The sequence below is a fragment of the Myotis brandtii genome, unplaced genomic scaffold (assembly GCF_000412655.1).
Source record: "Myotis brandtii unplaced genomic scaffold, ASM41265v1 scaffold208, whole genome shotgun sequence".
Taxonomy (NCBI): domain Eukaryota; kingdom Metazoa; phylum Chordata; class Mammalia; order Chiroptera; family Vespertilionidae; genus Myotis; species Myotis brandtii.
In genome coordinates this window covers 3932315-3941559 of record NW_005357764.1, presented here as the reverse complement: position 1 = coordinate 3941559, position 9245 = coordinate 3932315, and the positions used below count along the sequence as shown (strand labels likewise).

At 39.3% G+C, this 9245-nt stretch overlaps 1 protein-coding gene across 2 annotated transcripts in view; it reads right to left on the bottom strand.

Moving 5' to 3' along the window:
- The window catches only part of CDC42SE2 (CDC42 small effector 2), an 89454-nt gene extending 81444 nt beyond the window's left edge, over positions 1–8010 (bottom strand). Inside the window, exon 1 of one of the 2 annotated variants that reach the window (XM_005865526.2) lies at positions 7987–8010. The gene's annotated coding sequence lies outside the window, so the exon portion shown is untranslated. The remainder of the gene's footprint in view (positions 1–7986) is intronic. The other variant, XM_005865525.2, reaches the window with a different exon arrangement.
- Positions 8011–9245: the final 1235 nt, after the last annotated feature.

The following is a 9245-nucleotide window of genomic DNA, read 5'->3' as shown; positions in this document are numbered from 1 at the left end:
CCAATCAATGACCCTCTCTCATCATTGATGTTTCCATCTCTCTCTCCCTCTCCCTTCCTCTCTGAAATCAATAAAAATATATTTAAAAAAACATCTTTCTAAAATTTGATACCAGCTACTTTTTACATACAGGAGAGATGGTAAATGGAATCAGAGGCTGGAGTTCAAACGCTACTGGATAATTAGCTGGGTGACCCTGAGAAAGGTTCTTAATGTTTCTAAACCTATCTTTTCTTCTCATTTAATGAGTCCATAATAATACTTACTTCCAAGAATTGTTGGAAGAAATCAGTGAAACAACTCGAGCAAAGTTCTTAGTCCTGGGGCTGGCACATGTTAAGTGCTGGTAAATACTAGTATTATCATTTCACAAGCATGTAATTAAGCTCATTGCCCTATATTTGCAATACTGAGAAAATAGCTCATAATAGGCCACAAATGGGATGGTTTGAGTTCTACACCAAGATAGTATAATATGCAATTAACTGAATATTTTTTAAGTAGCACTAACATTTTTTCTACTGCCACTATGTGCCAGGCACAATTCTAGGCAGCAAAGGAAGCTAAGAGAAATAGGCCCAGACCAAGGATAGCTTTAGAGTTGAATGACAAAAGACATATAGTTAGTAAATAATTGTTTTTAAAGTAGTATGACCATACTTCCTGGTTTGTCAGGGACGTCTCTTGTCCTGGCTTAATGGTTATTTGTGCCCCCTTTTATTCTCAATTTGTCCAGGTTTAGATGACAAATTATGTGGTCACCTCTAAATAGAAGTATGTGTACATTGCTTGAGGTACAGAGAAAGAACTATCAGTTCTGTGTAATGCTATTGAGACTTAAATTGCTCCTTGAAAGGAACATTTAAATTTGCCAAGTGCCACTCTACCAAGACCAGGAGACATAGCAGCTCTACCTAATACACAGAAACAAACACAGCGGGGGCAGCCAAAATGAAGAGACAAACATGTAACAAATGAAAGAACATAATAAAACTCCAGAAAAAGAACTAAACAAAATGGAGACAAGCAATCTACCAATGCAGAGTTCAAAACACTGATTTTAAGGATGCTCAATGAACTTAGTGGAAGAGTAGATGAACTTAGTGAGAACTTTAACAAATAAATAGGAAGCACAAAAATAGAGATAGAAAACATAAAAAAGGATGGTCAAAAATGAAAATACAATAATTTAAATAAAGAATACCTTAGAGGGAATCAATAGTAGATTATATGAAGCAGAGGACAGAATGGACAATTTGAAGACAAGGTAGCAGAAACACCCAGTCAGAACAGCAAAAAGAAAAAAATAATTTTAAAAAATGAGAATAGGGTTAAAGGACCTCTGGGATAATATCAAGAGCACCAACATTTGCATCAGAGGGGTACCAAAAGTAGAAGAGAGCAAGGAATTGAGAAACTATTTGAAGAAATAATGATGGAAAACTTCCCTAACCTGATGAAGGAAATAGACCTACAAGTCCAGGAAGTGCAGAGTACCAAACAAGATGAACCCAAAGAGGCCCACACCAAGACACATCATAAGTAAAATGCCAAATGTTAAAGACAAAGAATATCTTAAAAGAAGCAAGAGAAAAGTAGTTAGTTACTTACAATGAAGTTTCCATAAGGCTGTCTGCTAATTTCTCAACAGAAATTTTGCAGGCCAGAAGGAATTGGTATGAAATATTAAAAGTGATTAAAAACAAGGACCTACAACCAAGATTACTCTATCCAGCAAGACTATCATTTAGAATCAAAGGACAGATAAAGAGCTTCCAGGACAGGAAAAAGCTAAAGGAGTTCATCACCAGCAAACCAGTATTACCAGAAATGTTAAAGGGACAAGAAGAAGAAAGAGGAAGAAGAGACCTAAAATATGAATAATAAAATGACAATAATTATATACCTTAAAATAATTACTTTACATTTAAACAGATTAAATGCTCCAATCAAAAGACAGAGACTGACTGAGTGGATAAGAAATGGACAAGACCCATGCATATGCTGCTTACAAAAGACTGAAAGACTCACACAGACTGAAAGTAAAAGTATGGAAAAAGATACTTCATGCAAATGGAAATGGAAAAAAAGCAAAAAGCTGAGGTAGTAATACTTATACTAGACAAAACAGACTTTAAAACACAATTATTCAAAATAGACCAAAAGATCACTAGGACCCAAAATTCTACTTCTGGGTATTTATCTGATGAAATCCAAAACACTAATTTGAAAACACATGTGCATCCCTATATTCATTGCAGCATTATTTCTAATAGCCAAGATATTGAAGCAACTTAAGTGTCCATCAATAGATGATTGGATAAGGAAGGTATGGTACAATGGAATATTATTCAGCTGTAAGAAGAGTGAAATCTTGTCATCTGGACAACATGATAATCTAAAGGTATTATGCTAAGTGAAATAAGTCAGAAAGAGGAATAGGTGGGGGTCTTAAATCCAAATTAATAAACAAAAAAAAACTCATAGACACAGAGAACAAACTGATGGTTGCCAGATTAGAGGGGGTTGAGGGATGGGTAAAAAAGGGGAAGGAATTAATATGTGCAAATTTCCAGTTATAAAAATAGTCACCGGGATGTAAAGTACAGCATAGTGAATGTAGTTAATATTATTGAAATAGCTATGTATGGTGTCAGAAGGGTACTAGACTTATCGGGGTGATCATTTAGCAAGTTATATAAATGTCCAATCACTATGCTATACATCTGAAACTAATATAATATCGCATGTCAACTATAATTGAAAAATTAAGAATAATATTTTAAAATACAAATAAATAAATAAATTGGCCAAGCAGACCAAAAGAAAGAAGAAAGGCAGACTATTTCATTTTTATTATTCTGAATGAAAACCAAAGCTTTTCTATACTTAACAAACTAAGTAAAACTCCTTGATCAATGTTATATAAATAGTTTAGGGATTTCATATTTTCCCTGATGATGTAATAGGGGCACTCCAAGACACAAATAATACAGCATGTATTCATTTATTTATACAGCAAATATCTATTGAACATCTATTATGTATACATGGCCTGCTTTCAGTGTGACAGAATATACAAAAAAAATTTATAAGACACAGTGAAGCACCGTAAAATCCAGTGGCAAACGCCAAGTATCTTAGCTAATTATTCAACCAGATAATGAGACACATAGCACTTAAAGTATGATTTGGACAAGTGGTTGACCAACTCAGAGAACTGTAGTCCATGGCCCTTTCTGTGACTGAAGCAGCCAAAGGTAGAAGAGGGAACCTAAGTCAAATTTGATACTTTTACCCAGAGCTGACCCTTGCTGCTCATCAAACCACAAATATTCATTGAATGTCCACTGTTTGCCAGGTAGCATACCAAGTGCTGTGGGAAAACTTCACATAAAGCACAGCCTTTGTCCTTAATGAAATGTCACACAGCAACACTTGAATAATTAGACACAGTAGCCTTGCGAATGCAGTTGAGGGGGTCTGTACTGGTCAGAAAAGTGTCTTGGAGAGGAATTGGAAGTGGGTCTCCGGGCAGAAGGGAGTCAGATCAGTGTTTCCTAAACTATGGATTTGCACACCTCTTGTGGTGAGAGAGATGATTTTAGGTAATAGGTAATGCTACACTGAAGAGGAGCTGAGGTGGGGTAAGGATGGAGAGAGGTAGTTTGGGGTACATGCAGCTTGCCTAGCTTCAACACATTGCCTGTGATACAATTGCATTGTAGCCCCTCAGCTAAAAAAACAACAACATCAAAACAAAGCAGAAAATGAGTTAGGATTTGTAATAAAAAATGCCTCTGGGACAACCAGGAGCCTTTTTGAGGATCATTCTGCTATGTCAGGTTACGGACCACCAGTGATTAAGAATTTCATTTTTCTAAACAATTATGTGGCAGGTAATTCATAGTTAAAGTTAAAAATATGAGTCAGCTAAAACAAACCTCTCAAGTAAACAATAAAGAGAGAAGGGATGTGGCCCCTTAGGGAACACAAAGCTTGGCGAGCAAAGCTTCTGTAACTGGCACATTAAAGGTGAGTTCCCAGGGAGAGCAAGGGCCACAGTGGATGTTGAGCTGAGTACTGGCCGATGGCTTAGAGAAGGGAAAGAAACGAGTCCAAAAGGCGGGTAAACAGGAGGAGTGGAGTCGGCACTGGGCTGCAGGCAAGGGGAAGGTGCTCCACCCTGCATCTTGAGGAAGCTCCTTGGCCTAGAGAGGAACCAGCAGAAAAGGCCCGAGTGCCCTGTTAAGAAGCCATTTAGCAGGACTTCCATCTCCATGATTTAGAAGGGCTCCAGCAAGAGAAAACATGGAGGCTCCAACGTACCTCCAGGTGCCCGGACATTGAGCCCTGAAAACAGGCAGGACAGCCCAGTCGGCATGGCTCAGTGGCTGAGCATCGACCTATGAACCAGGAGGTCACAGTTCGATTCCCAGTCAGGGCATAGGCTCGGTTTGCCAGCTCCATCTCCCGTGTGGGGCGTGCAGGAGGCAGCCAATCAATTATTCGCTCTCATTGATATTTCTATCTCTCTCCCCCTTCCTCTCTGAAATTAAAATATATATAAACAGGCAGGACAGAAATTTTACACTTCCTCCTAGTATAGAGATCTACGTGTTGTTTTCACAGAGAACGCATATGATGAGTAAAATGTGGAGGGAAAGTTGGAAGAGAGGGAAGATGGCAAACCAGGGTTCTTCCCATCTTCCGCTCCTCCCCTTCGTTGGTGTTTTAGTGCCTGATGGTGACTCAGCTGGTGCTTTTGTCCCCACAACTAGCTACGCTAAGTAGCTGGAGGGTTCTGATACTTTGCCCCTATCACTGCCACTGTGGTGGTACATGCCCTATATTATCCCTGGGACTGTAGTGGGCAGATTGCTGAAATGCACCACCCACTCCCTCCAATATCCCATGCCCTTACTCCTGGAACCTGCAAAAAGGAATGACATATCATCCCCATGGTTATGTTACCTTCTATGTCATAGTTGACCTTAAAATAAGTTATCTGGGGGTGGGTCTGATCTCATTACATGGGCCCTTAAAAGGACAGTTTTCTATTGCTGTGGAGACAACCTATTGATAGTCTACTGTGCTGCAGGCTGTTGGCAGAAGTAGAAGTCAGAGAAATTCAAAGCATGAAAAGGATTTGATGTGCCATTGCTGGCTTGTAGATGGGGCATGGGGCACATGACTAGGACCACAGCTGGCCTCTGAAAGCAGAGAGTGGCCCCTGGCAGACAGCCAGCAAGGAAACAGGGGCCTAAGTCCTGTACCCACAAGGAACTGAATTCTGCCAACAACAAACTGCACTTGGAAGCAGATTTTTCTCCCAGTTTCCAGATGAGAACTCAGACTTCCAGGCACCTAGATGTCAGCCATGTGATACTGTGAGCATTGAATTCAGCAACACCATGCTGGACTTCTGACCTACAGATAATATAAGCTAATAAATGGGTGTTGTTTTAAGCCACTAATGGTCATTTGTTGCACGGCAATAGGAAACTTACACAAACACTGTCACTGAATTAACCCTTCTCTAGATAGGCTGTGAGGTGGCCCTACAGCCTCGAGTGTAGCTGAGTATCCACTCTTCTCAATCCACAAAGACAAGTGGATCAATTCTCAAGCATTAGTAAAAAGGCCTGTGTTGTGTGTGATTATGTGGGGAGGGGAACCATGAGAAAAGATTGGAATTTCTGATATGTGAGGGACTTATATTTTCTTTTGCATAAAAAAGGAAATAAGCCCTAACCGGTTTGGCTCAGTGGATAGAGCATCGGCCTGCAGACTGAAGGGTCCTAGGTTTGATTCTGGTCAAGGGCATGTACCTGGGTTGCGGGCACATCCCCAGTGCGGGGGGTGCAGGAAGCAGCTGATCGATGTTTCTCTCTCATTGATCTTTCTAACTCTCTATCCCTCTCCCTTCCTCTCTGTGAAAAATCAATAAAATATTTTTTTTAAAAAAAAAAGGAAATAAGACATTAGTTTGAAGTAACAGATTGGTGAGACCTCACAATTGTGGGTGGGAGAATTTCTGGTAGCATATGGTGCCAGTCTCTGAAAAGGAAAGGCAGTGTTCTCTAGTGAAAAGAGGACGATCTCTAGGATAAGGTGGATATGAGTAGTATGCTTTGCAGATTGCTGGCTGTCTGACCATGGGCTTGTAGGAAATTTCTTTTTATTTGTTTGTTAATCCTCACCCAAGGATATTTTTCCATTGATTTTTTTTTTATAGAGAGAGAGTGGAAGAAAGAGGGAGAGACAGAGAGATAGAAACATCAATGTGATAGGACACATCAATTGGTTGCCTCCTGCACGTGCCCCAACCAGGGCAAGGGATTGAGCCTGTAACTGAGGTATGCGCCCTTGACGGAAATCAAACCCAGAACTGTTCAGTCCTCGGGCCGATGCTCTGTCCACTGAACCAAACTGGATAGGGCTGTGGGAAATTTCTTAACCTCCTTTGCGCCCCAGACTACTTATTTTAAAATAGCGCAGAATTGTTTTCACAGCTCCCTTGCAATGTTTTTAAAGCAAAAGTAACTAAATTATAGCATATACTGGACCAGAGCTATCCTATAGCAATATAATGCATGCCGCACATGTAATTAAAAATCTTCTAGGAGCCATATAAAAAAAGTAAAAATAAACACATGAAACAAATTGTAATAATATATTTTACATGACCCAATATATCAAAATATTGTCATCTCAACATGCAATCAATATCAAATAATATTGATATATTTTGCTTTTTATAACTAAGCCTTCAAAATTGTTTTTTTATACTTATAGCACATCTCAATTCAATATAGTCATGTTTCAAGAGCTCAAGAGCAACTAGTGGTTAGTGGCTATGGCACTGGACAGCCATGTCTAGTACATCTAAGTAAATATTTCAATACATTCTCCTTTACTCTTTGTTAATTATAAAACAAACATAATTAGGTGATAAATAGATAATTATGGATATATGAGAACACACATTCAAACACACCACTCTCTGGCACATACCAAACCCAAATGGTTTTCTTTTGTTTTGTTTTGTTTACCATCATTTAGTTATGGTGAGTCACACTTCAGTCCGGGGATCAGGGTATAAGTGGTACATGGGTTTCCAATTTCAAATTCCACAACATACCACAAATCAGAGCTACACAGCCAAAGTAAAGTAATACTAGGAACCATGATAGCTAGGTTAAACAAAAACCTATCTTGCACAAAAGAATACACATTAGTTTTTAAAGTAACTTTAGTAGAGGATTATATATTTATTTCCTTTGCTTTTCCTTTGAAGACATTGCACTAGATTTTTGGACTCTACATAAGCTTGTTTTTCCTTTCTAAGACAACATCTCCATTATGTGAGAATTAGGACTAAAGCAAACCAGGACTTGTGGGAAATAGGAGCAATATACAGCAGCCACATAAAGACTCACACAAAATCTGTGATACTTCTACTGGGATCTTCAAAGATGGCTCAGGCAGTGGTCTTGGACCGAGGGTGAATACGCTCAGGTAGAAAAAATAGGACACATCCAAAAATGTCTAACAAAAGGTGGAATAGTGAAAGAGATGCCAAAATGTATACAACAAATATCTGTAAGAACAGAATCCTTTCAGTGGGGATGAGGGAAGGTTTCCTAGAAAAGTGTCCTTTGTGAGAGGTTCTAAAGAATGGTCTTTAAAGTATGGCTCATAGAGCTTAATTCAACTCAACAGATATATGCTGCTTACCTACTGAGTGGCAGACCCCAACACAGGCAGTGGGGATTTACAACCTAGGCACCTAAACTGTTGGGATGGGGATGGAGAATGGTAAAAGACAAGTAAGCAAGACAAGGCTGTAGGATTTCAGCAGCTCTTTGCACCTCTGACATCCCTCTGCCTCTGAAGTCTTCCCAGGTTCTCCCTCTTGTACCCACAATGTCTTGCTTCTTCTCTGTTTCTGACCCCCATTTAGAATACAAATCTTGGCCTTACCTTGTTCTCAGGCCAGCCTGGCCTTGAGATGCATGTTTCATTCTCTGGCCTCTACCATGCAGCCACCAGCCCCTGCTCTAGCTCTAGGGCTAGTCAGGAAGCTGCTGAATCAAGATGCTGCCACCACAGCTTCCGGTCCCAGCATTACTCTAGTGTGAAGAGGAAGTTGGGCACAGTTTGCTGAGTATTATCATAGAGATAGTTCTAGGGCAGGGTCTTTAACTCAGCCTGTGGGGATCCAGAAAGGATTCCTAAAAGAGCAGGTGCTTGAGAGGAATTATCCAAAAATAAATGGAAGGATGAGATTCTTAGGCATTAAAGAAGAACATGTAAGAAATCAGGGAGAGATGAGAGTGTGATGCCCGTAGGGAACTGGAGGATGAGTAAAAGGGCTGGAGAAGGGTACACGTGGGAATGGAGAGGAAATGATGCTGGACCTGCAGAAAGAGACTAGGTCATGCTAAGGAGTGTGGCTTTATTTAGAAGATGACAATAAGTAGGCAGAAAGACAAAATGTACGAATGATGTTGATTTAATAATAAAGCTTATATGGACATATCATTAATGCATCATATATAACCTTTGAACTTAAAAATATTCTTGCTTCGATTACTTCCTTGAGAAGTTCCAGGTGGCATTCATTCATAAAGGGCAGTATGTGAAAAATTAAAATGGAATATAGTACCTACATGATTATTTCATGTTCATCTCTTTACTTTTAAGAAATCATCAGTATTGTAGAGATTAATTTCTTCCTAGTTAATTTTTCATTGATCTGAGCAGTTTTTTATTAACTAGGATTATCTTTTTATAAACAATAATGGCACACACAAAAGATTCAATGGGCTAACCGGTTTGGTTTGGTGGATAGAGCATTGGCCTGCAGACTGGAGGATCCCAGGTTCGATTCCAGTCAAGGGCATGTACCTTGGTTGTGGGCACATCCCCAGTAGGAGGCAGCTGATCAATGTTTCTCTCCCATCGATGTTTCTAACTCTCTATCCCTCTCCCTTCCTCTCTGTAAAAAATCAATAAAATATATTTTTTTAAAAAGATTAAATGGGCAATGTCAATTCCATGACTTATTCTGCTATTCATTTATTGTTTTCTAGACATTCTCCCCCCCCCCACCCCTTTTCTCTTGTTCTCAGACATAGAACTGCATATTCTACTCTAGGTTAAATCTAAAGAGAAAAATTATGAGAAATTCTTAGAAGAGGCATATGTCTTAAGAGAGAAAGAAAATTAACTTATTTGGG